This window comes from Phalangium opilio, unplaced genomic scaffold (genome assembly GCF_054372755.1).
Source record: "Phalangium opilio isolate 3A_F unplaced genomic scaffold, DU_Popi_V2 ptg000060l_1, whole genome shotgun sequence".
Lineage (NCBI taxonomy): Eukaryota > Metazoa > Arthropoda > Arachnida > Opiliones > Phalangiidae > Phalangium > Phalangium opilio.
The window spans coordinates 945,845-973,533 of record NW_028324177.1 but is presented as its reverse complement, the minus strand read 5'-3'; the positions used below and the strand labels follow the sequence as shown (position 1 = coordinate 973,533).

The following is a 27,689-nucleotide window of genomic DNA, read 5'->3' as shown; positions in this document are numbered from 1 at the left end:
CAACTAGTTAAATTGTAGGCCTATGAGTTTAGCATGTTTTAATGTCATGCAGGTCCGTTGGTCTAGGGGTATGATACTCGCTTTGGGTGCGAGTGGTCCCGGGTTAAAATCCCGGACGGACCCGAGTTTTGCAGAAGTAATTTAGTGACTATTAAAATGCAATTAGTTAAAATGTAGTCCTTTGAGTATAGCAGGTTTCGGTGCCATGCAGGTCCGTTGGTCTAGGGGTATGATACTCGCTTTGGGTGCGAGTGGTCCCGGGTTCAAATCCCGGACGGACCCGAGTTTTTCAGAAGTAATTTAGTGACTATTTAAATGCAACTAGCTACAGGTTAGGCCTATGAGTTGAGCATGTCTCTGATACGCATGGTCCGTTGGGCTAGGGGTATGATACTCGCTTTGGGTGCTAGTGGTCCCGGGTTCAAATCCCGGACGGACCCGAGTTTTGCAGAAGTAATTTAGTGACTATTAAAATGCAACTAGTTAAATTGTAGGCCTATGAGTTTAGCATGTTTCAGTGTCATGCAGGTCCGTTGGTCTAGGGGTATGATACTCGCTTTGGGTGCGAGTGGTCCCGGGTTCAAATCCCGGACGGACCCGAGTTTTGCAGAAGTAATTTAGTGACTATTAAAATGCAACTAGTTAAATTGTAGGCCTATGAGTTTAGCATGTTTTAATGTCATGCAGGTCCGTTGGTCTAGGAGTATGATACTCGCTTCGGGTGCGAGTGGTCCCGGGTTCAAATCCCGGACGGACCCGAGTTTTGCAGAAGTAATTTAGTGACTATTAAAATGCAACTAGTTAAATTGTAGGCCTATGAGTTTAGCATGTTTTAATGTCATGCAGGTCCGTTGGTCTAGGGGTATGATACTCGCTTTGGGTGCGAGTGGTCCCGGGTTAAAATCCCGGACGGACCCGAGTTTTGCAGAAGTAATTTAGTGACTATTAAAATGCAATTAGTTAAAATGTAGTCCTTTGAGTATAGCATGTTTCGGTGCCATGCAGGTCCGTTGGTCTAGGGGTATGATACTCGCTTTGGGTGCGAGTGGTCCCGGGTTCAAATCCCGGACGGACCCGAGTTTTGCAGAAGTAATTTAGTGACTATTAAAATGCAACTAGTTAAATTGTAGGCCTATGAGTTTAGCTTGTTTCAGTGTCATACTTGGTTTGTTGGTCTAGGGTTATGATACTCGCTTCGGGTGCGAGTGGTCCCGGGTTCAAATCCCGGACGGACCCGAGTTTTGCAGAAGTAATTTAGTGACTATTAAAATGCAACTAGTTAAATTGTAGGCCTATGAGTTTAGCATGTTTCAGTGTCATGCAGGTCCGTTGGTCTAGGAGTATGATACTCGCTTTGGGTGCGAGTGGTCCCGGGTTCAAATCCCGGAAGGACCCGAGTTTTGCAGAAGTAATTTAGTGACTATTAAAATGCAATTAGTTAAAATGTAGTCCTTTGAGTATAGCATGTTTCGGTGCCATGCAGGTCCGTTGGTCTAGGGGTATGATACTCGCTTTGGGTGCGAGTGGTCCCGGGTTCAAATCCCGGACGGACCCGAGTTTTGCAGAAGTAATTTAGTGACTATTAAAATGCAACTAGTTAAATTGTAGGCCTATGAGTTTAGCATGTTTCAGTGTCATGCAGGTCCGTTGGTCTAGGGGTATGATACTCGCTTTGGGTGCTAGTGGTCCCGGGTTCAAATCCCGGACGGACCCGAGTTTTGCAGAAGTAATTTAGTGACTATTAAAATGCAACTAGTTAAATTGTAGGCCTATGAGTTTAGCATGTTTCAGTGTCATGCAGGTCCGTTGGTCTAGGGGTATGATACTCGCTTTGGGTGCCAGTGGTCCCGGGTTCAAACCCCGGACGGACCCGAGTATTGCAGAAGTAATTTAGTGACTATTAAAATGCAACTAGTTAAATTGTAGGCCTATGAGTTTAGCATGTTTTAATGTCATGCAGGTCCGTTGGTCTAGGAGTATGATACTCGCTTCGGGTGCGAGTGGTCTCGGGTTCAAATCCCGGACGGACCCGAGTTTTGCAGAAGTAATTTAGTGACTATTAAAATGCAACTAGTTAAATTGTAGGCCTATGAGTTTAGCATGTTTCAGTGTCATGCAGGTCCGTTGGTCTAGGGGTATGATACTCGCTTTGGGAAGATCGTTGTTTGCTTTCGCGGAGTGCGGTTGTTTCTTTTCGCTCTCCGTGTTTGTTGCGTTTTACGGTTTCCTTTTTCGGCGGTCCTTTCTCTGCCTTGTTAGTCGGTTTTTTCGGCTTATTTTGTTAACTGTTATTGATTTTACGGACTTCGGCTTTCGCCCGCGAAGCCTCGGTCTCGAGGGTTTCCTTCGGGGAGTCCTCCATCATGGAGGCGCTTCGACGAAGCGTCTTCGTTGTTTGTATGGTGCAAACCACTGCTGTTGTTGTTGCTGCCGTTAAAAAATCATTTGGTCTTGATGCCATTTCGTCTGTGGTTCCTGGTACTGGAGGTTACTTTATTACGTTTTTGTCGGAGGAAGATGCTGAAGAGTGTGTCAAAGCTGGGGTGGAAATCATGGACGTCCTGTGTCCTGCTGAATCAGTCGTCTCGAGATCGGTAATTATTAAAATACATGGTTTGCCTGAATTCGTGTCCGATAATGCCGTGGTTGCGAAATTGGTCTCCCTTGGTTGCGAAATCAAGGGGGAGGTCGTTTGGCGTAAATTTGATGGATTGTATCTTGGTGAGCGTTGCGTACGCGTGGTTTTGCCCAAGGGGGTTTCATCACTTCCGTACGGCTTGAAAATCGCGGATGTTCTCGGGCGCGAAACCTTTTATCGCGTTCGCCATGAGGCGCAAAATCGGGTTTGTAACGGGTGTCTCGCTGAAGGTCACATTTACAAAAGTTGTCCGCGTAATGTGTGTCGTCGGTGTGAGACACACGGTCATCTTGCCCGTGACTGCCCAGAGAAGTTGGGTCAGGTAGCTATCGGTTCTGAACGCGACGTCGTGCTCCAGTCCGAAGTCTCTCCTGTCCGTGATGGGGCAGGCTTGCCCCCTGCTCCCATGTCCGACTATTTAAATGCAACTAACTACAGGGTAGGTCTATGAATTGAGCATGTTTAGTCACACACCAGGTTCGTTGGTTTAGGGTATGATACTCGCTTAGGGTGCGAGTGGTACCGGATTCAAATCCCGGACGGACCTGAGTTTTTGCAAAAGTAAATTAGTGTCTACTTTTATGCAACTAACTACAGGGTAGACCTATGAGTTGAGCATTTTTAATTACACACGTGGTCCGTTTATTTAGGGGTATGATACTCGCTTAGGGTGCGAGTGGTCGCGGGTTCAAATCCCGGACGGACCCGAGTTCTTGCAAAAGTAAATTAGTGACTACTTTTATGCAACTAACTACAGGGTAGACCTATGAGTTGAGCATTTTTAGTTAAACACGTGGTCCGTTTGTTTAGGGGTATGATACTTGTTTAGGGTGCGAGTGGTCCCGGATTCAAATCCCGCACGGACCCGAGTTTTTGCAAAAGTAAATTAGTGACTATTTTAATGCAACTAACTACAGGGTAGATCTATGAGTTGAGCATTTTTAGTTACATACATGGTCCGTTTGTTTAGGGGTATGATACTCGGTTAGGGTGCGAGTGGTCCCGGGTTCAAATCCCGGACGGGCCCGAGTTTTTGCAAAAGTAAATTAGTGACTATTTTAATGCAACTAACTACAGGGTAGGCCTATGAATTGAGCATGTTTAGTTACACCATGAATTTATTCATTAACATGAATATATATGTGTATCATTAGCCTTTCTATCATGTTATTCAGGGATGGGAGGGACCTCTCTATTACAAACGCGTTTAACGTCATCGCGGTAGCCAATCAAAATCGAGACACCTGGAAGTTCGAACAGCAGAAGACCAGTTTAACAAAATTGTATTAAGGATACAATTTTCGGTTAGCTTTACTAAACTGTGTCAACTGAACATTAAAAAATGATCGCCGATACGTGAATAAATATCGCGGCACGATGTCCGAAGGTGATATTGATCTTTTAAAGGAAATTATATTAAGTGCGTACAGTGTTTTTCCGAATCTAAAACTGAAAACTGTTGGTAAAGTGTTAAGCCTTGGCCATAAAGAAAAAGGTTGAAAATTAACTACCAACATCAGAAATGGTGAGAATTGATCATGCTGGGTTTTTTGCTGCTGTTGGAGGTAAAATTAATGCAGTAGCTGATCAATTTACAAGCATAGCTAGCCTTTCGCATGACAAGAGCTTAAGCTTTAAAAACAAACCGCCGGAGATTCTCTGACGTCACGCAAACTAAGCCCCTCCCATCCCAGAATATGTAGTTTAACTTGTCAATGCAGATATATATTCATGTTAATGAATAAATTCATGGTTACACACATGGTCCGTTGGTCTAGGGGTATGATACTCGCTTTGGGTGCGAGTGGTCCCGGGTTCAAATCCCGGACGGACCCGAGTTTATGCAGAAGTAATTTAGTGACTAATTAAATGCGACTAACTACAAGGTAGGTCTATGAGTTGAGCATGTTTAGTTTCACACATGGTCCGTTGGTCTAGGGGTATGATACTCGCTTAGGGTGCGAGGGGTCCCGGGTTCAAATCCCGGACGGACCCGAGTTTTTGCAAAAGTAAATTAGTGTCTAATTTTATGCAACTAACTACAGGGTAGACCTATGAGTTGAGCATTTTTAGTTACACACGTGGTCCGTTTGTTTAGGGGTATGATACTCGTTTAGGGTGCGAGTGGTCCCGGATTCAAATCCCGCACGGACCCGAGTTTTTGCAAAAGAAAATTAGTGACTATTTAAATGCAACTAACAACAAGGTAGGCCTACGAGTTTAGCATGTTTCAGGATCATTCATGGTCCGTTGGTGTAGGGGTATGATACTCGCTCAGGTTGCGAGTGGTCCCGGGTTCAAATCCCGGATGAACCCGAGTTTTTGCAGAAGTAATTAAGAGACTATTTAAATGCAACTAACAACAAGGTAGGCCTATGAGTTGAGCATGTTTAGTTACACACATGGTCCGTTGGTCTAGGGGTATGATACTCGGTTTTGGTACGAGTGGTCACGGGTTCAAATCCCGGACGGACCCGAGTTTTTGCTAAAGTAAATTAGTGACTATTTAAAAGCAACTAACTACAGGGTAGGCCTATGAGTTGAGCATGTTTGGTTACACACATGGTCCGTTGGTCTAGGGGTATGATACTCGCTTAGGGTGCGAGTGGTCCCGGGTTCAAATGCCGGACGGACCCGAGTTTTTGCAAAAGTAAATTAGTGACTATTTTAATGCAACTAACTACAGGGTAGGCCTATGAGTTGAGAATGTTTAGTTACACACAAGGTCCGTTGGTCTAAGGGTATGATACTCGCTTTGGGTGCGAGTGGTCCCGGGTTCAAATCCCGGACGGAGCCGAGTATATGCAGAAGTAATTTAGTGACTATTTAAATGCAACTAACTGCAGGGTAGGTCTATGAGTTGAGCATGTTTAGTTACACGCATGGTCCGTTGGTCTAGGGGTATGATACTTGCTTAGGGTGTGAGTGGTACCGGGTTCAAATCCCGGATGGACCCGAGTTTTTGCCGAAGTAATTTAGTGACTATTTAAAAGCAACTAACTACAGGGTAGGCCTATGAGTTGAGCATGTTTGGTTACACACATGGTCCGTTGGTCTAGGGGTATGATACTCGCTTAGGGTGCGAGTGGTCCCGGGTTCAAATGCCGGACGGACCCGAGTTTTTGCAAAAGTAAATTAGTGACTATTTTAATGCAACTAACTACAGGGTAGGCCTATGAGTTGAGCATGTTTAGTTACACACATGGTCCGTTGGTCTAGGGGTATGATACTCGCTTTGGGTGCGAGTGGTCCCGGGTTCAAATCCCGGACGGACCCGAGTTTATGCAGAAGTAATTTAGTGACTAATTAAATGCGACTAACTACAGGGTAGGTCTATGAGTTGAGCATGTTTAGTTTCACACATGGTCCGTTGGTCCAGGGGTATGATACTCGCTTAAGGTGCGAGTGGTCCCGGGTTACAATCCCGGACGGACCCGAGTTTTTGCAAAAGTAAATTAGTGACTATTTTAATGCAACTAACTACAGGGTAGACCTATGAGTTGAGCATTTTTGATTACACACATGGTCCGTTTGTTTAGGGGTATGATACTCGCTTAGGGTGCGAGTGGTCGCGGGTTCAAATCCCGGACGGACGCGAGTTCTTGCAAAAGTAAATTAGTGACTGTTTTGATGCAACTAACTACAGGGTATGCCTATGAGTTGAGCATGTTTAGTTACACACATGGTCCGTTGGTCTAGCGGTATGATACTCGCTTTGGGTGAGAGTGGTCCCGGGTTCAAATCCCGGACGTACCCGAGTTTTTGCAGAAGTAATTTAGTGACTATTTAAATGCAACTAACAACAAGGTAGGCCTACGAGTTTAGCATGTTTCAGTATCATTCATGGTCCGTTGGTCTAGGGGTATGATACTCGCTTAGGGTGTGAGTGGTCCCGAGATAAAATCCCGGACGGACCCGAGTTTTTGCCGAAGTAATTTAGTGACTATTTAAAAGCAACTAACTACAGGGTAGGCCTATGAGTTGAGCATGTTTGGTTACACACATGGTCCGTTGGTCTAGGGGTATGATACTCGCTCAGGGTGCGAGTGGTCCCGGGTTCAAATCCCGGACGGACCCGAGTTTTTGCAAAAGTAAATTAGTGACTATTTTAATGCAACTAACTACAGGGTAGGCCTATGAGTTGAGAATGTTTAGTTACACACATGGTCCGTTGGTCTAAGGGTATGATACTCGCTTTGGGTGCGAGTGGTCCCGGGTTCAAATCTAGGACGGAGCCGAGTATATGCAGAAGTAATTTAGTGACTATTTAAATGCAACTAACTACAGGGTAGGCCTATGAGTTGAGCATGTTTGGTTAAACACATGGTCCGTTGGTCCAGGGGTATGATACTCGCTTAGGGTGCGAGTGGTCCCGGGTTCAAATCCCGGACGGACCCGAGTTTTTGCAAAACTATATTAGTGACTACTTTTATGCAACTAACTACAGGGTAGGCCTAAGAGTTGAGCATGTTTACTTACACACATGGTCCCTTGATCTAGGGGTATGATACTCGCTTTGGGTGCGAGTGGTCCCGGGTTCAAATCCCGGACGGACCCGAGTTTTTGCAAAAGTAAATTAGTGACTATTTTAATGCAACTAACTACAGGGTAGGCCTATGAGTTGAGCATGTTTGCTAACAACCATGGTCCGTTGGTCTAGGGGTATGATACTCGCTTTGGGTGCGAGTGGTCCCGGGTTAAAATCCCGGACGGACCCGAGTTTTTGCAAAAGTAAATTAGTGACTATTTTAATGCAACTAACTGCAGGGTAGGCCTATGAGTTGAGCATGTTTAGTTACACACATGGTCCGTTGGTCTAGGGGTATGATACTCGCTTTGGGTGCGAGTGGTCCCGGGTTCAAAACCCGGACGGACCCGAGTTTTTGCAAAAGTAAATTAGTGACTATTTTAATGCAACTAACTACAGGGTAGGCCTATGAGTTGAGCATGTTTAGTTGCAACCATGGTCCGTTGGTATAGGGGTATGATACTCGCTTTGGGTGCGAGTGGTTCCGGGTTCAAATCCCGGACGGACCCGAGTTTTTGCAAAAGTAAATTAGTGTCTACTTTTATGCAACTAACTACAGGGTAGACCTATGAGTTGAGCATTTTTAATTACACATATGGTCCGTTTGTTTAGGCGTAAGATACTCGCTTAGGGTGCGAGTGGTCGCGGGTTCAAATCCCGGACGGACCCGAGTTTATGCAGAAGTAATTTAGTGACTAATTAAATGCGACTAACTACAGGGTAGGTCTATGAGTTGAGCATGTTTAGTTTCACACATGGTCCGTTGGTCTAGGGGTATGATACTCGCTTAGGGTGCGAGTGGTACCGGTTCAAGTCCCGGACGGAGCCGAGTTTTTGCAAAAGTAAATTAGTGACTATTTTAATGCAACTAACTACAGGGTAGACCTATGAGTTGAGCATTTTTAATTACACACATGGTCCGTTTGTTTAGGGGTATGATACTCGCTTTGGGTGCGAGTGGTCCCGGGTTCAAATCCCGGACGGACCCGAGTTTTTGCAAAAGTAAATTAGTGTCTACTTTTATGCAACTAACTACAGGGTAGACCTATGAGTTGAGCATTTTTAATTACACACATGGTCCGTTTGTTTAGGGGTAAGATACTCGCTTAGGGTGCGAGTGGTCGCGGGTTCAAATCCCGGACGGACCCGAGTTTATGCAGAAGTAATTTAGAGACTAATAAAATGCGACTAACTACAGGGTAGGTCTATGAGTTGAGCATGTTTAGTTTCTCACATGGTCCGTTGGTCTAGGGGTATGATACTCGCTTTGGGTGCGAGTGGTCCCGGGTTCAAATCCCGGACGGAGCCGAGTTTTTGCAAAAGTAAATTAGTGACTATTTTAATGCAACTAACTACAGGGTAGACCTATGAGTTGAGCATTTTTTATTGCACACATGGTCCGTTTGTTTAGGGGTATGATACTCGCTTTGGGTGCGAGTGGTCCCGGGTTCAAATCCCGGACGGACCCGAGTTTTTGCAAAAGTAAATTAGTGTCTACTTTTATGCAACTAACTACAGGGTAGACCTATGAGTTGAGCATTTTTAATTACACACATGGTCCGTTTGTTTAGGGGTAAGATACTCGCTTAGGGTGCGAGTGGTCGCGGGTTCAAATCCCGGACGGACCCGAGTTTTTGCAGAAGTAATTTAATGACTATTTTAATGCAACTAACTACAGGGTAGGCCTATGAGTTGAGCATGTTTAGTTACAAACATGGTCCGTTGGTATAGCGGTATGATACTCGGTTTGGGTGAGAGTGGTCCCGGGTTCAAATCCCGGACGGACCCGAGTTTATGCAGAAGTAATTTAATGACTATTTAAATGCAACTAACAACAAGGTAGGCCTACGAGTTTAGCATGTTTCAGTATCATTCATGGTCCGTTGGTCTAGGGGTATGATACTCGCTTAGGGTGTGAGTGGTCCCGAGATAAAATCCCGGACGGACCCGAGTTTTTGCCGAAGTAATTTAGTGACTATTTAAAAGCAACTAACTACAGGGTAGGCCTATGAGTTGAGCATGTTTGGTTAAACACATGGTCCGTTGGTCTAGGGGTATGATACTCGCTTAGGGTGCGAGTGGTCCCGGGTTCAGATCCCGGACGGACCCGAGTTTTTGCAAAACTAAATTAGTGACTACTTTAATGCAACTAACTACAGGGTAGACCTATGAGTTGAGCATTTTTAGTTACACACATGGTCCGTTTGTTTAGGGGTATGATACTCGCTTAGGGTGCGAGTGGTCCCGGGTTCAAATTCCGGACGGACCTGAGTATATGCAGAAGAAATTTAGTGACAATTTAAATGCAACTAACTACAGGGTAGGTCTATGAGTTGAGCATGTTTAGTTTCACACATGGTTCGTTGGTCTAGGGCTATGATACTCGCGTTGGGTGCGAGTGGTCTCGGGTTCAAATCCCGGACGGACCTGAGTATATGCAGAAGTAATTTAGTGACTATTTAAATGCAACTAACTACAGGGTAGGTCTATGAGTTGAGCATGTTTAGTTACACACATGGTCCCTTGGTCTAGGGGTATGATACTCGCTTTGGGTGCGAGTGGTCCCGGGTTCAAATCCCGGACGGACCTGAGTATATGCAGAAGTAATTTAGTGACTATTTAAATGCATCTAACTACAGGGTAGGTCTATGAGTTGAGCATGTTTAGTTTCACACATGGTTCGTTGGTCTAGGGCTATGATACTCGCTTAGGGTGCGAGTGGTACCGGGTACAAATCCCGGATGGCCCCGAGTTTTTGCCGAAGTAATTTAGTGACTATTTAAAAGCAACTAACTACAGGGTAGGCCTATGAGTTGAGCATGTTTGGTTACACACATGGTCCGTTGGTCTAGGGGTATGATACTCGCTTAGGGTGCGAGTGGTACCGGGTTCAAATCCCGGACGGACCCGAGCTTTTGCAAAAGTAAATTAGTGACTATTTTAATGCAACTAACTACAGGGTAGACCTATGAGTTGAGCATTTTTAATTACACACATGGTCCGTTTGTTTAGGGGTATGATACTCGCTTAGGGTGCGAGTGGTCGCGGGTTCTAATCCCGGACGGACCCGAGTTCTTGCAAAAGTAAATTAGTAACTATTTTAATGCAACTAACTACAGGGTAGACCTATGAGTTGAGCATGTTTAGTTAAACAAATGGTCCGTTGGTTTAGGGGTATGATAATCGCCTTCGGTGCGAGTGGTTCCGGGTTCATAACCCGGACGGACTCGATTTTTTGCAAAAGTAAATTAGTGACTATTTTAATGCAACTAACTACAGGGTAGGCCTATGAGTTGAGCATGTTCAGTTTCGCGCATGGTCCGTTGGTCTAGGGGTATGATACTCGCTTTGGGTGCGAGTGGTCTCGGGTTCGCATCCCGGACGGATCCGAATATATGCAGAAGTAATTTAGTGACTGTTTAAATGCAACTAACTACAGTTTAGGTCTATGAGTTGAGCATGTTTAGTTGCACAGATGGGTCGTTGGTCTAGGGCCATGATACTCGCTAAGGGTGCGAGTGGTACCGGGTTCAAATCCCGGACGGACCCCAGTTTTTGCAGAAGTAATTTAGTGACTATTTAAATGCAACTAACAACAAGGTAGGCCTATGTGTTGAGCATGTTTCAGCATCATTCATTGTCCGTTGGTCTAGGGGTATGATACTCGCTTAGGGTGTGAGTGGTCCCGAGATAAAATCCCGGACGGACCCGAGTTTTTGCCGAAGTAATAAGTGACTATTTAAAAGCAACTTACTACAGGGTGGGCCTATGAGTTGAGCATGTTTAGTTACACACATGGTCTGTTGGTCTAGGGCTATGATACTCGCTTAGGGTGTGAGTGGTCCCGAGATAAAATCCCGGACGGAACCGAGTTTGTGCCGAAGTAATAAGTGACTATTTAAAAGCAACTAACTACAGGGTGGGCCTATGAGTTGAGCATGTTTAGTTACACACATGGTCCGTTGGTCTAGGGGTATGATACTCGCTTTGGGTGCGAGTGGTCCCGGGTTCAAATCCCGGACGGACCCGAGTTTTGCAGAAGTAATTTAGTGACTATTAAAATGCAACTAGTTAAATTGTAGGCCTATGAGTTTAGCATGTTTCAGTGTCATGCAGGTCCGTTGGTCTAGGGGTATGATACTCGCTTTGGGTGCTAGTGGTCCCGGGTTCAAATCCCGGACGGACCCGAGTTTTGCAGAAGTAATTTAGTGACTATTAAAATGCAACTAGTTAAATTGTAGGCCTATGAGTTTAGCATGTTTCAGTGTCATGCAGGTCCGTTGGTCTAGGGGTATGATACTCGCTTTGGGTGCCAGTGGTCCCGGGTTCAAACCCCGGACGGACCCGAGTATTGCAGAAGTAATTTAGTGACTATTAAAATGCAACTAGTTAAATTGTAGGCCTATGAGTTTAGCATGTTTTAATGTCATGCAGGTCCGTTGGTCTAGGAGTATGATACTCGCTTCGGGTGCGAGTGGTCTCGGGTTCAAATCCCGGACGGACCCGAGTTTTGCAGAAGTAATTTAGTGACTATTAAAATGCAACTAGTTAAATTGTAGGCCTATGAGTTTAGCATGTTTCAGTGTCATGCAGGTCCGTTGGTCTAGGGGTATGATACTCGCTTTGGGAAGATCGTTGTTTGCTTTCGCGGAGTGCGGTTGTTTCTTTTCGCTCTCCGTGTTTGTTGCGTTTTACGGTTTCCTTTTTCGGCGGTCCTTTCTCTGCCTTGTTAGTCGGTTTTTTCGGCTTATTTTGTTAACTGTTATTGATTTTACGGACTTCGGCTTTCGCCCGCGAAGCCTCGGTCTCGAGGGTTTCCTTCGGGGAGTCCTCCATCATGGAGGCGCTTCGACGAAGCGTCTTCGTTGTTTGTATGGTGCAAACCACTGCTGTTGTTGTTGCTGCCGTTAAAAAATCATTTGGTCTTGATGCCATTTCGTCTGTGGTTCCTGGTACTGGAGGTTACTTTATTACGTTTTTGTCGGAGGAAGATGCTGAAGAGTGTGTCAAAGCTGGGGTGGAAATCATGGACGTCCTGTGTCCTGCTGAATCAGTCGTCTCGAGATCGGTAATTATTAAAATACATGGTTTGCCTGAATTCGTGTCCGATAATGCCGTGGTTGCGAAATTGGTCTCCCTTGGTTGCGAAATCAAGGGGGAGGTCGTTTGGCGTAAATTTGATGGATTGTATCTTGGTGAGCGTTGCGTACGCGTGGTTTTGCCCAAGGGGGTTTCATCACTTCCGTACGGCTTGAAAATCGCGGATGTTCTCGGGCGCGAAACCTTTTATCGCGTTCGCCATGAGGCGCAAAATCGGGTTTGTAACGGGTGTCTCGCTGAAGGTCACATTTACAAAAGTTGTCCGCGTAATGTGTGTCGTCGGTGTGAGACACACGGTCATCTTGCCCGTGACTGCCCAGAGAAGTTGGGTCAGGTAGCTATCGGTTCTGAACGCGACGTCGTGCTCCAGTCCGAAGTCTCTCCTGTCCGTGATGGGGCAGGCTTGCCCCCTGCTCCCATGTCCGACTATTTAAATGCAACTAACTACAGGGTAGGTCTATGAATTGAGCATGTTTAGTCACACACCAGGTTCGTTGGTTTAGGGTATGATACTCGCTTAGGGTGCGAGTGGTACCGGATTCAAATCCCGGACGGACCTGAGTTTTTGCAAAAGTAAATTAGTGTCTACTTTTATGCAACTAACTACAGGGTAGACCTATGAGTTGAGCATTTTTAATTACACACGTGGTCCGTTTATTTAGGGGTATGATACTCGCTTAGGGTGCGAGTGGTCGCGGGTTCAAATCCCGGACGGACCCGAGTTCTTGCAAAAGTAAATTAGTGACTACTTTTATGCAACTAACTACAGGGTAGACCTATGAGTTGAGCATTTTTAGTTAAACACGTGGTCCGTTTGTTTAGGGGTATGATACTTGTTTAGGGTGCGAGTGGTCCCGGATTCAAATCCCGCACGGACCCGAGTTTTTGCAAAAGTAAATTAGTGACTATTTTAATGCAACTAACTACAGGGTAGATCTATGAGTTGAGCATTTTTAGTTACATACATGGTCCGTTTGTTTAGGGGTATGATACTCGGTTAGGGTGCGAGTGGTCCCGGGTTCAAATCCCGGACGGGCCCGAGTTTTTGCAAAAGTAAATTAGTGACTATTTTAATGCAACTAACTACAGGGTAGGCCTATGAATTGAGCATGTTTAGTTACACCATGAATTTATTCATTAACATGAATATATATGTGTATCATTAGCCTTTCTATCATGTTATTCAGGGATGGGAGGGACCTCTCTATTACAAACGCGTTTAACGTCATCGCGGTAGCCAATCAAAATCGAGACACCTGGAAGTTCGAACAGCAGAAGACCAGTTTAACAAAATTGTATTAAGGATACAATTTTCGGTTAGCTTTACTAAACTGTGTCAACTGAACATTAAAAAATGATCGCCGATACGTGAATAAATATCGCGGCACGATGTCCGAAGGTGATATTGATCTTTTAAAGGAAATTATATTAAGTGCGTACAGTGTTTTTCCGAATCTAAAACTGAAAACTGTTGGTAAAGTGTTAAGCCTTGGCCATAAAGAAAAAGGTTGAAAATTAACTACCAACATCAGAAATGGTGAGAATTGATCATGCTGGGTTTTTTGCTGCTGTTGGAGGTAAAATTAATGCAGTAGCTGATCAATTTACAAGCATAGCTAGCCTTTCGCATGACAAGAGCTTAAGCTTTAAAAACAAACCGCCGGAGATTCTCTGACGTCACGCAAACTAAGCCCCTCCCATCCCAGAATATGTAGTTTAACTTGTCAATGCAGATATATATTCATGTTAATGAATAAATTCATGGTTACACACATGGTCCGTTGGTCTAGGGGTATGATACTCGCTTTGGGTGCGAGTGGTCCCGGGTTCAAATCCCGGACGGACCCGAGTTTATGCAGAAGTAATTTAGTGACTAATTAAATGCGACTAACTACAAGGTAGGTCTATGAGTTGAGCATGTTTAGTTTCACACATGGTCCGTTGGTCTAGGGGTATGATACTCGCTTAGGGTGCGAGGGGTCCCGGGTTCAAATCCCGGACGGACCCGAGTTTTTGCAAAAGTAAATTAGTGTCTAATTTTATGCAACTAACTACAGGGTAGACCTATGAGTTGAGCATTTTTAGTTACACACGTGGTCCGTTTGTTTAGGGGTATGATACTCGTTTAGGGTGCGAGTGGTCCCGGATTCAAATCCCGCACGGACCCGAGTTTTTGCAAAAGAAAATTAGTGACTATTTAAATGCAACTAACAACAAGGTAGGCCTACGAGTTTAGCATGTTTCAGGATCATTCATGGTCCGTTGGTGTAGGGGTATGATACTCGCTCAGGTTGCGAGTGGTCCCGGGTTCAAATCCCGGATGAACCCGAGTTTTTGCAGAAGTAATTAAGAGACTATTTAAATGCAACTAACAACAAGGTAGGCCTATGAGTTGAGCATGTTTAGTTACACACATGGTCCGTTGGTCTAGGGGTATGATACTCGGTTTTGGTACGAGTGGTCACGGGTTCAAATCCCGGACGGACCCGAGTTTTTGCTAAAGTAAATTAGTGACTATTTAAAAGCAACTAACTACAGGGTAGGCCTATGAGTTGAGCATGTTTGGTTACACACATGGTCCGTTGGTCTAGGGGTATGATACTCGCTTAGGGTGCGAGTGGTCCCGGGTTCAAATGCCGGACGGACCCGAGTTTTTGCAAAAGTAAATTAGTGACTATTTTAATGCAACTAACTACAGGGTAGGCCTATGAGTTGAGAATGTTTAGTTACACACAAGGTCCGTTGGTCTAAGGGTATGATACTCGCTTTGGGTGCGAGTGGTCCCGGGTTCAAATCCCGGACGGAGCCGAGTATATGCAGAAGTAATTTAGTGACTATTTAAATGCAACTAACTGCAGGGTAGGTCTATGAGTTGAGCATGTTTAGTTACACGCATGGTCCGTTGGTCTAGGGGTATGATACTTGCTTAGGGTGTGAGTGGTACCGGGTTCAAATCCCGGATGGACCCGAGTTTTTGCCGAAGTAATTTAGTGACTATTTAAAAGCAACTAACTACAGGGTAGGCCTATGAGTTGAGCATGTTTGGTTACACACATGGTCCGTTGGTCTAGGGGTATGATACTCGCTTAGGGTGCGAGTGGTCCCGGGTTCAAATGCCGGACGGACCCGAGTTTTTGCAAAAGTAAATTAGTGACTATTTTAATGCAACTAACTACAGGGTAGGCCTATGAGTTGAGCATGTTTAGTTACACACATGGTCCGTTGGTCTAGGGGTATGATACTCGCTTTGGGTGCGAGTGGTCCCGGGTTCAAATCCCGGACGGACCCGAGTTTATGCAGAAGTAATTTAGTGACTAATTAAATGCGACTAACTACAGGGTAGGTCTATGAGTTGAGCATGTTTAGTTTCACACATGGTCCGTTGGTCCAGGGGTATGATACTCGCTTAAGGTGCGAGTGGTCCCGGGTTACAATCCCGGACGGACCCGAGTTTTTGCAAAAGTAAATTAGTGACTATTTTAATGCAACTAACTACAGGGTAGACCTATGAGTTGAGGATTTTTGATTACACACATGGTCCGTTTGTTTAGGGGTATGATACTCGCTTAGGGTGCGAGTGGTCGCGGGTTCAAATCCCGGACGGACGCGAGTTCTTGCAAAAGTAAATTAGTGACTGTTTTGATGCAACTAACTACAGGGTATGCCTATGAGTTGAGCATGTTTAGTTACACACATGGTCCGTTGGTCTAGCGGTATGATACTCGCTTTGGGTGAGAGTGGTCCCGGGTTCAAATCCCGGACGTACCCGAGTTTTTGCAGAAGTAATTTAGTGACTATTTAAATGCAACTAACAACAAGGTAGGCCTACGAGTTTAGCATGTTTCAGTATCATTCATGGTCCGTTGGTCTAGGGGTATGATACTCGCTTAGGGTGTGAGTGGTCCCGAGATAAAATCCCGGACGGACCCGAGTTTTTGCCGAAGTAATTTAGTGACTATTTAAAAGCAACTAACTACAGGGTAGGCCTATGAGTTGAGCATGTTTGGTTACACACATGGTCCGTTGGTCTAGGGGTATGATACTCGCTCAGGGTGCGAGTGGTCCCGGGTTCAAATCCCGGACGGACCCGAGTTTTTGCAAAAGTAAATTAGTGACTATTTTAATGCAACTAACTACAGGGTAGGCCTATGAGTTGAGAATGTTTAGTTACACACATGGTCCGTTGGTCTAAGGGTATGATACTCGCTTTGGGTGCGAGTGGTCCCGGGTTCAAATCTAGGACGGAGCCGAGTATATGCAGAAGTAATTTAGTGACTATTTAAATGCAACTAACTACAGGGTAGGCCTATGAGTTGAGCATGTTTGGTTAAACACATGGTCCGTTGGTCCAGGGGTATGATACTCGCTTAGGGTGCGAGTGGTCCCGGGTTCAAATCCCGGACGGACCCGAGTTTTTGCAAAACTATATTAGTGACTACTTTTATGCAACTAACTACAGGGTAGGCCTAAGAGTTGAGCATGTTTACTTACACACATGGTCCCTTGATCTAGGGGTATGATACTCGCTTTGGGTGCGAGTGGTCCCGGGTTCAAATCCCGGACGGACCCGAGTTTTTGCAAAAGTAAATTAGTGACTATTTTAATGCAACTAACTACAGGGTAGGCCTATGAGTTGAGCATGTTTGCTAACAACCATGGTCCGTTGGTCTAGGGGTATGATACTCGCTTTGGGTGCGAGTGGTCCCGGGTTAAAATCCCGGACGGACCCGAGTTTTTGCAAAAGTAAATTAGTGACTATTTTAATGCAACTAACTGCAGGGTAGGCCTATGAGTTGAGCATGTTTAGTTACACACATGGTCCGTTGGTCTAGGGGTATGATACTCGCTTTGGGTGCGAGTGGTCCCGGGTTCAAAACCCGGACGGACCCGAGTTTTTGCAAAAGTAAATTAGTGACTATTTTAATGCAACTAACTACAGGGTAGGCCTATGAGTTGAGCATGTTTAGTTGCAACCATGGTCCGTTGGTATAGGGGTATGATACTCGCTTTGGGTGCGAGTGGTTCCGGGTTCAAATCCCGGACGGACCCGAGTTTTTGCAAAAGTAAATTAGTGTCTACTTTTATGCAACTAACTACAGGGTAGACCTATGAGTTGAGCATTTTTAATTACACATATGGTCCGTTTGTTTAGGCGTAAGATACTCGCTTAGGGTGCGAGTGGTCGCGGGTTCAAATCCCGGACGGACCCGAGTTTATGCAGAAGTAATTTAGTGACTAATTAAATGCGACTAACTACAGGGTAGGTCTATGAGTTGAGCATGTTTAGTTTCACACATGGTCCGTTGGTCTAGGGGTATGATACTCGCTTAGGGTGCGAGTGGTACCGGTTCAAGTCCCGGACGGAGCCGAGTTTTTGCAAAAGTAAATTAGTGACTATTTTAATGCAACTAACTACAGGGTAGACCTATGAGTTGAGCATTTTTAATTACACACATGGTCCGTTTGTTTAGGGGTATGATACTCGCTTTGGGTGCGAGTGGTCCCGGGTTCAAATCCCGGACGGACCCGAGTTTTTGCAAAAGTAAATTAGTGTCTACTTTTATGCAACTAACTACAGGGTAGACCTATGAGTTGAGCATTTTTAATTACACACATGGTCCGTTTGTTTAGGGGTAAGATACTCGCTTAGGGTGCGAGTGGTCGCGGGTTCAAATCCCGGACGGACCCGAGTTTATGCAGAAGTAATTTAGAGACTAATAAAATGCGACTAACTACAGGGTAGGTCTATGAGTTGAGCATGTTTAGTTTCTCACATGGTCCGTTGGTCTAGGGGTATGATACTCGCTTTGGGTGCGAGTGGTCCCGGGTTCAAATCCCGGACGGAGCCGAGTTTTTGCAAAAGTAAATTAGTGACTATTTTAATGCAACTAACTACAGGGTAGACCTATGAGTTGAGCATTTTTTATTACACACATGGTCCGTTTGTTTAGGGGTATGATACTCGCTTTGGGTGCGAGTGGTCCCGGGTTCAAATCCCGGACGGACCCGAGTTTTTGCAAAAGTAAATTAGTGTCTACTTTTATGCAACTAACTACAGGGTAGACCTATGAGTTGAGCATTTTTAATTACACACATGGTCCGTTTGTTTAGGGGTAAGATACTCGCTTAGGGTGCGAGTGGTCGCGGGTTCAAATCCCGGACGGACCCGAGTTTTTGCAGAAGTAATTTAATGACTATTTTAATGCAACTAACTACAGGGTAGGCCTATGAGTTGAGCATGTTTAGTTACAAACATGGTCCGTTGGTATAGCGGTATGATACTCGGTTTGGGTGAGAGTGGTCCCGGGTTCAAATCCCGGACGGACCCGAGTTTATGCAGAAGTAATTTAATGACTATTTAAATGCAACTAACAACAAGGTAGGCCTACGAGTTTAGCATGTTTCAGTATCATTCATGGTCCGTTGGTCTAGGGGTATGATACTCGCTTAGGGTGTGAGTGGTCCCGAGATAAAATCCCGGACGGACCCGAGTTTTTGCCGAAGTAATTTAGTGACTATTTAAAAGCAACTAACTACAGGGTAGGCCTATGAGTTGAGCATGTTTGGTTAAACACATGGTCCGTTGGTCTAGGGGTATGATACTCGCTTAGGGTGCGAGTGGTCCCGGGTTCAGATCCCGGACGGACCCGAGTTTTTGCAAAACTAAATTAGTGACTACTTTAATGCAACTAACTACAGGGTAGACCTATGAGTTGAGCATTTTTAGTTACACACATGGTCCGTTTGTTTAGGGGTATGATACTCGCTTAGGGTGCGAGTGGTCCCGGGTTCAAATTCCGGACGGACCTGAGTATATGCAGAAGAAATTTAGTGACAATTTAAATGCAACTAACTACAGGGTAGGTCTATGAGTTGAGCATGTTTAGTTTCACACATGGTTCGTTGGTCTAGGGCTATGATACTCGCGTTGGGTGCGAGTGGTCTCGGGTTCAAATCCCGGACGGACCTGAGTATATGCAGAAGTAATTTAGTGACTATTTAAATGCAACTAACTACAGGGTAGGTCTATGAGTTGAGCATGTTTAGTTACACACATGGTCCCTTGGTCTAGGGGTATGATACTCGCTTTGGGTGCGAGTGGTCCCGGGTTCAAATCCCGGACGGACCTGAGTATATGCAGAAGTAATTTAGTGACTATTTAAATGCATCTAACTACAGGGTAGGTCTATGAGTTGAGCATGTTTAGTTTCACACATGGTTCGTTGGTCTAGGGCTATGATACTCGCTTAGGGTGCGAGTGGTACCGGGTACAAATCCCGGATGGCCCCGAGTTTTTGCCGAAGTAATTTAGTGACTATTTAAAAGCAACTAACTACAGGGTAGGCCTATGAGTTGAGCATGTTTGGTTACACACATGGTCCGTTGGTCTAGGGGTATGATACTCGCTTAGGGTGCGAGTGGTACCGGGTTCAAATCCCGGACGGACCCGAGCTTTTGCAAAAGTAAATTAGTGACTATTTTAATGCAACTAACTACAGGGTAGACCTATGAGTTGAGCATTTTTAATTACACACATGGTCCGTTTGTTTAGGGGTATGATACTCGCTTAGGGTGCGAGTGGTCGCGGGTTCTAATCCCGGACGGACCCGAGTTCTTGCAAAAGTAAATTAGTAACTATTTTAATGCAACTAACTACAGGGTAGACCTATGAGTTGAGCATGTTTAGTTAAACAAATGGTCCGTTGGTTTAGGGGTATGATAATCGCCTTCGGTGCGAGTGGTTCCGGGTTCATAACCCGGACGGACTCGATTTTTTGCAAAAGTAAATTAGTGACTATTTTAATGCAACTAACTACAGGGTAGGCCTATGAGTTGAGCATGTTCAGTTTCGCGCATGGTCCGTTGGTCTAGGGGTATGATACTCGCTTTGGGTGCGAGTGGTCTCGGGTTCGCATCCCGGACGGATCCGAATATATGCAGAAGTAATTTAGTGACTGTTTAAATGCAACTAACTACAGTTTAGGTCTATGAGTTGAGCATGTTTAGTTGCACAGATGGGTCGTTGGTCTAGGGCCATGATACTCGCTAAGGGTGCGAGTGGTACCGGGTTCAAATCCCGGACGGACCCCAGTTTTTGCAGAAGTAATTTAGTGACTATTTAAATGCAACTAACAACAAGGTAGGCCTATGTGTTGAGCATGTTTCAGCATCATTCATTGTCCGTTGGTCTAGGGGTATGATACTCGCTTAGGGTGTGAGTGGTCCCGAGATAAAATCCCGGACGGACCCGAGTTTTTGCCGAAGTAATAAGTGACTATTTAAAAGCAACTTACTACAGGGTGGGCCTATGAGTTGAGCATGTTTAGTTACACACATGGTCTGTTGGTCTAGGGCTATGATACTCGCTTAGGGTGTGAGTGGTCCCGAGATAAAATCCCGGACGGAACCGAGTTTGTGCCGAAGTAATAAGTGACTATTTAAAAGCAACTAACTACAGGGTGGGCCTATGAGTTGAGCATGTTTAGTTACACACATGGTCCGTTGGTCTTGGGGTATGATGCTCGCTTTGGGTGCGAGTTGTCCCGGGTTCAAAATTCGCATGGACTCGAGTTTTTGCAAAAGTAAATTAGTGACTATTTTAATGCAACTAACTACAGGGTAGACCTATGAGTTGAGCATGTTTAGTTACACACATTCTCCGTTGGTCTAGGGGTATGATAATCGCTTTGGGTGCGAGTGGTTCCGGGTTCATAACCCGGACGGACTCGATTTTTTGCAAAAGTAAATTAGTGACTATTTTAATGCAACTAACTACAGGGGGGGCCTATGAGTTGAGCATGTTCAGTTTCGCGCATGGTCCGTTGGTCTAGGGGTATGATACTCGCTTTGGGTGCGAGTGGTCTCGGGTTCAAATCCCGGACGGATCCGAGTATATGCAGAAGTAATTTAGTGACTGTTTAAATGCAATTAACTACAGGGTAGTTCTATGAGTTGAGCATGTTTAGTTGCACAGATGGTACGTTGGTCTAGGGCCATGATACTCGCTAAGGGTGCGAGTGGTACCGGGTTCAAATCCCGGATGGACGCCAGTTTTTGCAGAAGTAATTTAGTGACTATTTAAATGCAACTAACAACAAGGTAGGCCTATGTGTTGAGCATGTTTCAGTATCATTCACTGTCCGTTGGTCTAGGGGTATGATACTCGCTTAGGGTGTGAGTGGTCCCGAGATAAAATCCCGGACGGACCCGAGTTTTTGCCGAAGTAATAAGTGACTATTTAAAAGCAACTTACTACAGGGTGGGCCTATGAGTTGAGCATGTTTTGTTACACACATGGTCCGTTGGTCTAGGGGTATGATACTCGCTTTGGGTGCGAGTGCTCCCGGGTTCAAAACCCGAACGGACTCGAGTTTTTGCAAAAGTAAATTAGTGACTATTTTAATGCAACTAACTACAGGGTAGGTCTATGAGTTGAGCATGTTTAGTAGCACACATGGTTCGTTGGTCTAAGGCCATGATACTAGCTTAGGGTGCGAGTGGTCCCTGGTTCAAATCCCGAAAGGACCCGGGTTTATGCAGAAGTTATTTAGTGACTATTTAAATGCAACTAACAACAAGATAGGCCTACGAGTTTAGCATGTTTCAGTATTATTCATGGTCCGTTGGTCAAGGGGTATGATACTCGCTCAGGCTGCGAGTAGTCCCGGGTTCAAATCCCGGATGAACCCGAGTTTTTGCAGAAGTAATTAAGAGACTATTTAAATGCAACTAACAACAAGGTAGGCGTATGAGTTAAGCATCTTTGGTTACACACATGGTCCATTGGTCTAGGGGTATGATAATCGTTTTGGGTGCGAGTGGTCCCGGGTTCAAAACCCGAACGGACTCGAGTTTTTGCAAAAGTAAATTAGTGACTATTTTAATGCAACTAACTACAGGGTAGACCTATGAGTTGAGCATGTTTAGTTACACACATGATCCGATGGTCTAGGGGTATGATAATCGCTTTGGGTGCGAGTGGTACCGGGTTCAAAACCCGGACGGACTCGATTTTTTGCAAAAGTAAATTAGTGACTATTTTAATGCAACTAACTACAGGGTAGACCTATGAGTTGAGCATGTTTAGTTACACACTTTGTCCGTTGGTCTAGGGGTATAATAATCGCTTTGGGTGCGAGTGGTCCCGGGTTCATAACCCGGACGGACTCGAGTATATGCAGAAGTAATTTAGTGACTGTTTAAATGCAACTAACTACAGGGTAGGTCTATGAGTTGAGCATGTTTAGATGCACACATGGTTCGTTGGTCTAGGGCTATGATACTCGCTAAGGGTGCGAGTGGTACCGGGTTCAAATCTCGGACGGACCCCAGTTTTTGCAGAAGTAATTTGGTGACTATTTAAATGCAACTAACAACAAGGTAGGCCTATGTGTTGAGCATGTTTCAGTATCATTCATTGTCCGTTGGTCTAGGGCTATGATACTCGCTTAGGGTGTGAGTGGTCCCGAGATAAAATCCCGGACGGACCCGAGTTTTTGCCGAAGTAATAAGTGACTATTTAAAAGCAACTTACTACATGGTGGGCCTATGAGTTGAGCATGTTTAGTTACACACATGGTCCGTTGGTCTAGGGGTATGATACTCGCTTTGGGTGCGAGTGGTCCCGGGTTCAAAACCCGGACGGACTCGATTTTTTGCAAAAGTAAATTAGTGACTATTTTAATGCAACTAACTACAGGGTAGACCTATGAGTTGAGCATGTTTAGTTACACACTTTGTCCGTTGGTCTAGGGGTATGATAATCGCTTTGGGTGCGAGTGGTCCCGGGTTCTAAACCCGAACGGACTCGAGTATATGCAGAAGTAATTTAGTGACTGTTTAAATGCAACTAACTACAGGGTAGGCCTATGAGTTGAGCATGTTCAGTTTCGCACATGGTCCGTCGGTCTAGGGGTATGATACTTGCTTTGGGTGAGAGTGGTCTCGGGTTCAAATCCCGGACGGATCCGAGTATATGCAGAAGTAATTTAGTGACTGTTTAAATGCAACTAACTACAGGGTAGGTCTATGAGTTGAGCATGTTTAGTTGCACACATTGTTCGTTGGTCTAGGGCCATGATACTCGCTAAGGGTGTGAGTGGTCCCGGGTTCAAATCCCGGACGGACCCGAGTTTATGCAGAAGTAATTTAGAGACTATTTAAATGCAACTAACTACTTGGTAGGTCTATGAGTTGAGCATGGTTAGTTACACACATGGTTCGTTGGTCTAGGGCTATGATACTCGCTTAGGGTGTGAGTGGTCCCGAGATAAAGTCCTGGACGGACCCGAGATTTTGCCGAAGTAATAAGTGACTATTTAAAAGCAACTAACTACAGGGTGGGCCTATGAGTTGAGCATGTTTAGTTACACACATGGGCCGTTGGTCTAGGGGTATGATACTCGCTTTGGGTGCGAGTGGTCCCGGGTTCAAAACCCGCACGGACTCGAGTTTTTGCAAAAGTAAATTAGTGACTATTTTAATGCAACTAACTACAGGGTAGGTCTATGAGTTGAGCCTGTTTAGTAGCACACATGGTTCGTTGATCTAAGGCCATGATACTCGCTTAGGGTGCGAGTGGTCCCTGGTTCAAATCCCGGACGGACTCGAGTATATGCAAAAGTAAATTAGTGACTATTTTTATGCAACTAACTACAGGGTAGGCCTATGAGTTGAGCATGTTCAGTTTCGCACATGGTCCGTTGGTCTATGGGTATGATAGTCGCTTTGGGTGCGAGTTGTCTCGGGTTCAAATCCCGGACGGATCCGAGTATATGCAGAATTAATTTAGTGACTGTTTAAATGCAACTAACTACAGGGTAGGTCTATGAGTTGAGTATGTTTCGTTGCACAGATGGTACGTTGGTCTAGGGCCATGATACTCGCTTCGGGTGCGAGTGGTACCGGGTTCAAATCCCGGACGGACCCCAGTTTTTGCAGAAGTAATTTAGTGACTATTTAAATGCAACTAACAACAAGGTAGGCCTATGTGTTGAGCATGTTTCAGTATCATTCATTGTCCGTTGGTCTAGGGGTATGATACACGCTTAGGGTGTGAGTGGTCCCGAGATAAAATCCCGGACGGACCCGAGTTTTTGCCGAAGTAAGAAGTGACTATTTAAAAGCAACTTACTACAGGGTGGGCCTATGAGTTGAGCATGTTTAGTTACACACATGGTCCGTTGGTCTAGGGGTATCATAATCGCTTTAGGTGCGAGTGGTACCGGGTTCAAAACCCGGACGGACTCGAGTTTTTGCAAAAGTAAATTAGTGACTATTTTAATGCAACTAACTACAGGGTAGGTCTATGAGTTGAGCCTGTTTAGTAGCACACATGGTTCGTTGATCTAAGGCCATGATACTCGCTTAGGGTGCGAGTGGTCCCTGGTTCAAATCCCGGACGGACTCGAGTATATGCAAAAGTAAATTAGTGACTATTTTTATGCAACTAACTACAGGGTAGGCCTATGAGTTGAGCATGTTCAGTTTCGCACATGGTCCGTTGGTCTATGGGTATGATAGTCGCTTTGGGTGCGAGTTGTCTCGGGTTCAAATCCCGGACGGATCCGAGTATATGCAGAATTAATTTAGTGACTGTTTAAATGCAACTAACTACAGGGTAGGTCTATGAGTTGAGTATGTTTAGTTGCACAGATGGTACGTTGGTCTAGGGCCATGATACTCGCTTCGGGTGCGAGTGGTACCGGGTTCAAATCCCGGACGGACCCCAGTTTTTGCAGAAGTAATTTAGTGACTATTTAAATGCAACTAACAACAAGGTAGGCCTATGTGTTGAGCATGTTTCAGTATCATTCATTGTCCGTTGGTCTAGGGGTATGATACACGCTTAGGGTGTGAGTGGTCCCGAGATAAAATCCCGGACGGACCCGAGTTTTTGCCGAAGTAATAAGTGACTATTTAAAAGCAACTTACTACAGGGTGGGCCTATGAGTTGAGCATGTTTAGTTACACACATGGTCCGTTGGTCTAGGGGTATCATAATCGCTTTAGGTGCGAGTGGTACCGGGTTCAAAACCCGGACGGACTTGATTTTTTGCAGTAGTAAATTAGTGACTATTTTAATGCAACTAACTACAGGGTAGACCTATGAGTTGAGCATGTTTAGTTACACACTTTGTCCGTTGGTCTAGGGGTATGATAATCGCTTTGGGTGCGAGTGGTCCCGGGTTCATAACCCGGACGGACTCGAGTATATGCAGAAGTAATTTAGTGACTGTTAAAATGCAACTAACTACAGGGTAGGTCTATGAGTTGAGCATGTTTAGTTACACACATGGGCCGTTGGTCTAGGGGTATGATAATCGCTTAGGGTGCGAGTGGTCCCGGGTTCTAAACCCGAACGGACTCGAGTATATGCAGAAGTAATTTAGTGACTGTTTAAATGCAACTAACTACAGGGTAGGCCTATGAGTTGAGCAGGTTCAGTTTCGCACATGGTCCGTTGGTCTAGGGGTATGATACTCGCTTTGGGTGAGAGTGGTCTCGGGTTCAAATCCCGGACGGATCCGAGTATATGCAGAAGTAATTTAGTGACTGTTTAAATGCAACTAACTACAGGGTAGGTCTATGAGTTGAGCATGTTTAGTTGCACACATTGTTCGTTGGTCTAGGGCCATGATACTCGCTAAGGGTGTGAGTGGTCCCGGGTTCAAATCCCGGACGGACCCGAGTTTATGCAGAAGTAATTTAGAGACTATTTAAATGCAACTAACTACTTGGTAGGTCTATGAGTTGAGCATGGTTAGTTACACACATGGTTCGTTGGTCTAGGGCTATGATACTCGCTTAGGGTGTGAGTGGTCCCGAGATAAAGTCCTGGACGGACCCGAGATTTTGCCGAAGTAATAAGTGACTATTTAAAAGCAACTAACTACAGGGTGGGCCTATGAGTTGAGCATGTTTAGTTACACACATGGGCCGTTGGTCTAGGGGTATGATACTCGCTTTGGGTGCGAGTGGTCCCGGGTTCAAAACCCGCACGGACTCGAGTTTTTGCAAAAGTAAATTAGTGACTATTTTAATGCAACTAACTACAGGGTAGGTCTATGAGTTGAGCCTGTTTAGTAGCACACATGGTTCGTTGATCTAAGGCCATGATACTCGCTTAGGGTGCGAGTGGTCCCTGGTTCAAATCCCGGACGGACTCGAGTATATGCAAAAGTAAATTAGTGACTATTTTTATGCAACTAACTACAGGGTAGGCCTATGAGTTGAGCATGTTCAGTTTCGCACATGGTCCGTTGGTCTATGGGTATGATAGTCGCTTTGGGTGCGAGTCGTCTCGGGTTCAAATCCCGGACGGATCCGAGTATATGCAGAATTAATTTAGTGACTGTTTAAATGCAACTAACTACAGGGTAGGTCTATGAGTTGAGTATGTTTCGTTGCACAGATGGTACGTTGGTCTAGGGCCATGATACTCGCTTCGGGTGCGAGTGGTACCGGGTTCAAATCCCGGACGGACCCCAGTTTTTGCAGAAGTAATTTAGTGACTATTTAAATGCAACTAACAACAAGGTAGGCCTATGTGTTGAGCATGTTTCAGTATCATTCATTGTCCGTTGGTCTAGGGGTATGATACACGCTTAGGGTGTGAGTGGTCCCGAGATAAAATCCCGGACGGACCCGAGTTTTTGCCGAAGTAAGAAGTGACTATTTAAAAGCAACTTACTACAGGGTGGGCCTATGAGTTGAGCATGTTTAGTTACACACATGGTCCGTTGGTCTAGGGGTATCATAATCGCTTTAGGTGCGAGTGGTACCGGGTTCAAAACCCGGACGGACTTGATTTTTTGCAGTAGTAAATTAGTGACTATTTTAATGCAACTAACAACATTGTAGGCCTATGAGTTGAGCATGTTCAGTTTCGCACATGGTCCGTTGGTCTAGGGGTATGATACTCGCTTTGGGTGCGAGTGGTCTCGGGTTCAAATCCCGGACGGATCCGAGTATATGCAGAAGTAATTTAGTGACTGTTTAAATGCAACTAACTACAGGGTAGGTCTATGAGTTGAGCATGTTTAGTTGCACACATTGTTCGTTGGTCTAGGACCATGATACTCGCTAAGGGTGTGAGTGGTCCCGAGATAAAATCCCGGACGGACCCGAGATTTTGCCGAAGTAAGAAGTGACTATTTAAAAGCAACTAACTACAGGGTGGGCCTATGAGTTGAGCATGTTTAGTTACACACATGGTCCGTTGGTCTAAGGCCATGATACTAGCTTAGGGTGCGAGTGGTCCCTGGTTCAAATCCCGGACGGACCCGAGTTTTTGCAGTAGTAAATTAGTGACTATTTTAATGCAACTAACTACATGGTAGACCCATGAGTTGAGCATGTTTTGTTACACACATGATCTGTTGGTCTAGGGGTATGATAATCGCTTAGGTGCGAGTGGTACCG

At 45.1% G+C, this 27,689-nt stretch overlaps 35 non-coding genes across 35 annotated transcripts; all 35 read left to right on the top strand.

The window, feature by feature from the left end:
- Window positions 1–51: 51 nt before the first annotated feature.
- Window positions 52–123, top strand: TRNAP-UGG (transfer RNA proline (anticodon UGG)). Its single transcript has one exon. It is a non-coding gene; the product is annotated as a tRNA-Pro (tRNA).
- Window positions 124–210: 87 nt separating this feature from the next.
- On the top strand, window positions 211–282 carry TRNAP-UGG (transfer RNA proline (anticodon UGG)). The gene has a single exon. It is a non-coding gene; the product is annotated as a tRNA-Pro (tRNA).
- Window positions 283–527: 245 nt separating this feature from the next.
- On the top strand, window positions 528–599 carry TRNAP-UGG (transfer RNA proline (anticodon UGG)). Its single transcript has one exon. It is a non-coding gene; the product is annotated as a tRNA-Pro (tRNA).
- Window positions 600–686: 87 nt separating this feature from the next.
- TRNAP-CGG (transfer RNA proline (anticodon CGG)) lies at window positions 687–758 on the top strand. The gene has a single exon. It is a non-coding gene; the product is annotated as a tRNA-Pro (tRNA).
- An 87-nt stretch (window positions 759–845) lies between these two features.
- Window positions 846–917, top strand: TRNAP-UGG (transfer RNA proline (anticodon UGG)). The gene has a single exon. It is a non-coding gene; the product is annotated as a tRNA-Pro (tRNA).
- Window positions 918–1,004: 87 nt separating this feature from the next.
- On the top strand, window positions 1,005–1,076 carry TRNAP-UGG (transfer RNA proline (anticodon UGG)). The gene has a single exon. It is a non-coding gene; the product is annotated as a tRNA-Pro (tRNA).
- An 88-nt stretch (window positions 1,077–1,164) lies between these two features.
- Window positions 1,165–1,236, top strand: TRNAP-CGG (transfer RNA proline (anticodon CGG)). The gene has a single exon. It is a non-coding gene; the product is annotated as a tRNA-Pro (tRNA).
- Window positions 1,237–1,482: 246 nt separating this feature from the next.
- On the top strand, window positions 1,483–1,554 carry TRNAP-UGG (transfer RNA proline (anticodon UGG)). Its single transcript has one exon. It is a non-coding gene; the product is annotated as a tRNA-Pro (tRNA).
- A 405-nt stretch (window positions 1,555–1,959) lies between these two features.
- On the top strand, window positions 1,960–2,031 carry TRNAP-CGG (transfer RNA proline (anticodon CGG)). The gene has a single exon. It is a non-coding gene; the product is annotated as a tRNA-Pro (tRNA).
- Window positions 2,032–4,401: 2,370 nt separating this feature from the next.
- TRNAP-UGG (transfer RNA proline (anticodon UGG)) lies at window positions 4,402–4,473 on the top strand. The gene has a single exon. It is a non-coding gene; the product is annotated as a tRNA-Pro (tRNA).
- Window positions 4,474–4,561: 88 nt separating this feature from the next.
- Window positions 4,562–4,633, top strand: TRNAP-AGG (transfer RNA proline (anticodon AGG)). Its single transcript has one exon. It is a non-coding gene; the product is annotated as a tRNA-Pro (tRNA).
- A 569-nt stretch (window positions 4,634–5,202) lies between these two features.
- On the top strand, window positions 5,203–5,274 carry TRNAP-AGG (transfer RNA proline (anticodon AGG)). Its single transcript has one exon. It is a non-coding gene; the product is annotated as a tRNA-Pro (tRNA).
- Window positions 5,275–5,682: 408 nt separating this feature from the next.
- On the top strand, window positions 5,683–5,754 carry TRNAP-AGG (transfer RNA proline (anticodon AGG)). Its single transcript has one exon. It is a non-coding gene; the product is annotated as a tRNA-Pro (tRNA).
- Window positions 5,755–5,842: 88 nt separating this feature from the next.
- TRNAP-UGG (transfer RNA proline (anticodon UGG)) lies at window positions 5,843–5,914 on the top strand. The gene has a single exon. It is a non-coding gene; the product is annotated as a tRNA-Pro (tRNA).
- Window positions 5,915–6,643: 729 nt separating this feature from the next.
- Window positions 6,644–6,715, top strand: TRNAP-AGG (transfer RNA proline (anticodon AGG)). Its single transcript has one exon. It is a non-coding gene; the product is annotated as a tRNA-Pro (tRNA).
- Window positions 6,716–6,963: 248 nt separating this feature from the next.
- On the top strand, window positions 6,964–7,035 carry TRNAP-AGG (transfer RNA proline (anticodon AGG)). The gene has a single exon. It is a non-coding gene; the product is annotated as a tRNA-Pro (tRNA).
- A 248-nt stretch (window positions 7,036–7,283) lies between these two features.
- TRNAP-UGG (transfer RNA proline (anticodon UGG)) lies at window positions 7,284–7,355 on the top strand. Its single transcript has one exon. It is a non-coding gene; the product is annotated as a tRNA-Pro (tRNA).
- An 88-nt stretch (window positions 7,356–7,443) lies between these two features.
- On the top strand, window positions 7,444–7,515 carry TRNAP-UGG (transfer RNA proline (anticodon UGG)). The gene has a single exon. It is a non-coding gene; the product is annotated as a tRNA-Pro (tRNA).
- An 887-nt stretch (window positions 7,516–8,402) lies between these two features.
- TRNAP-UGG (transfer RNA proline (anticodon UGG)) lies at window positions 8,403–8,475 on the top strand. Its single transcript has one exon. It is a non-coding gene; the product is annotated as a tRNA-Pro (tRNA).
- Window positions 8,476–9,203: 728 nt separating this feature from the next.
- TRNAP-AGG (transfer RNA proline (anticodon AGG)) lies at window positions 9,204–9,275 on the top strand. The gene has a single exon. It is a non-coding gene; the product is annotated as a tRNA-Pro (tRNA).
- Window positions 9,276–10,003: 728 nt separating this feature from the next.
- Window positions 10,004–10,075, top strand: TRNAP-AGG (transfer RNA proline (anticodon AGG)). Its single transcript has one exon. It is a non-coding gene; the product is annotated as a tRNA-Pro (tRNA).
- A 1,047-nt stretch (window positions 10,076–11,122) lies between these two features.
- Window positions 11,123–11,194, top strand: TRNAP-UGG (transfer RNA proline (anticodon UGG)). The gene has a single exon. It is a non-coding gene; the product is annotated as a tRNA-Pro (tRNA).
- Window positions 11,195–11,599: 405 nt separating this feature from the next.
- TRNAP-CGG (transfer RNA proline (anticodon CGG)) lies at window positions 11,600–11,671 on the top strand. Its single transcript has one exon. It is a non-coding gene; the product is annotated as a tRNA-Pro (tRNA).
- Window positions 11,672–14,041: 2,370 nt separating this feature from the next.
- TRNAP-UGG (transfer RNA proline (anticodon UGG)) lies at window positions 14,042–14,113 on the top strand. Its single transcript has one exon. It is a non-coding gene; the product is annotated as a tRNA-Pro (tRNA).
- Window positions 14,114–14,201: 88 nt separating this feature from the next.
- Window positions 14,202–14,273, top strand: TRNAP-AGG (transfer RNA proline (anticodon AGG)). The gene has a single exon. It is a non-coding gene; the product is annotated as a tRNA-Pro (tRNA).
- A 569-nt stretch (window positions 14,274–14,842) lies between these two features.
- TRNAP-AGG (transfer RNA proline (anticodon AGG)) lies at window positions 14,843–14,914 on the top strand. The gene has a single exon. It is a non-coding gene; the product is annotated as a tRNA-Pro (tRNA).
- Window positions 14,915–15,322: 408 nt separating this feature from the next.
- Window positions 15,323–15,394, top strand: TRNAP-AGG (transfer RNA proline (anticodon AGG)). The gene has a single exon. It is a non-coding gene; the product is annotated as a tRNA-Pro (tRNA).
- An 88-nt stretch (window positions 15,395–15,482) lies between these two features.
- On the top strand, window positions 15,483–15,554 carry TRNAP-UGG (transfer RNA proline (anticodon UGG)). The gene has a single exon. It is a non-coding gene; the product is annotated as a tRNA-Pro (tRNA).
- Window positions 15,555–16,283: 729 nt separating this feature from the next.
- Window positions 16,284–16,355, top strand: TRNAP-AGG (transfer RNA proline (anticodon AGG)). The gene has a single exon. It is a non-coding gene; the product is annotated as a tRNA-Pro (tRNA).
- Window positions 16,356–16,603: 248 nt separating this feature from the next.
- On the top strand, window positions 16,604–16,675 carry TRNAP-AGG (transfer RNA proline (anticodon AGG)). Its single transcript has one exon. It is a non-coding gene; the product is annotated as a tRNA-Pro (tRNA).
- A 248-nt stretch (window positions 16,676–16,923) lies between these two features.
- On the top strand, window positions 16,924–16,995 carry TRNAP-UGG (transfer RNA proline (anticodon UGG)). Its single transcript has one exon. It is a non-coding gene; the product is annotated as a tRNA-Pro (tRNA).
- An 88-nt stretch (window positions 16,996–17,083) lies between these two features.
- TRNAP-UGG (transfer RNA proline (anticodon UGG)) lies at window positions 17,084–17,155 on the top strand. Its single transcript has one exon. It is a non-coding gene; the product is annotated as a tRNA-Pro (tRNA).
- Window positions 17,156–18,042: 887 nt separating this feature from the next.
- TRNAP-UGG (transfer RNA proline (anticodon UGG)) lies at window positions 18,043–18,115 on the top strand. Its single transcript has one exon. It is a non-coding gene; the product is annotated as a tRNA-Pro (tRNA).
- Window positions 18,116–18,843: 728 nt separating this feature from the next.
- Window positions 18,844–18,915, top strand: TRNAP-AGG (transfer RNA proline (anticodon AGG)). The gene has a single exon. It is a non-coding gene; the product is annotated as a tRNA-Pro (tRNA).
- Window positions 18,916–19,643: 728 nt separating this feature from the next.
- TRNAP-AGG (transfer RNA proline (anticodon AGG)) lies at window positions 19,644–19,715 on the top strand. The gene has a single exon. It is a non-coding gene; the product is annotated as a tRNA-Pro (tRNA).
- Window positions 19,716–27,689: the final 7,974 nt, after the last annotated feature.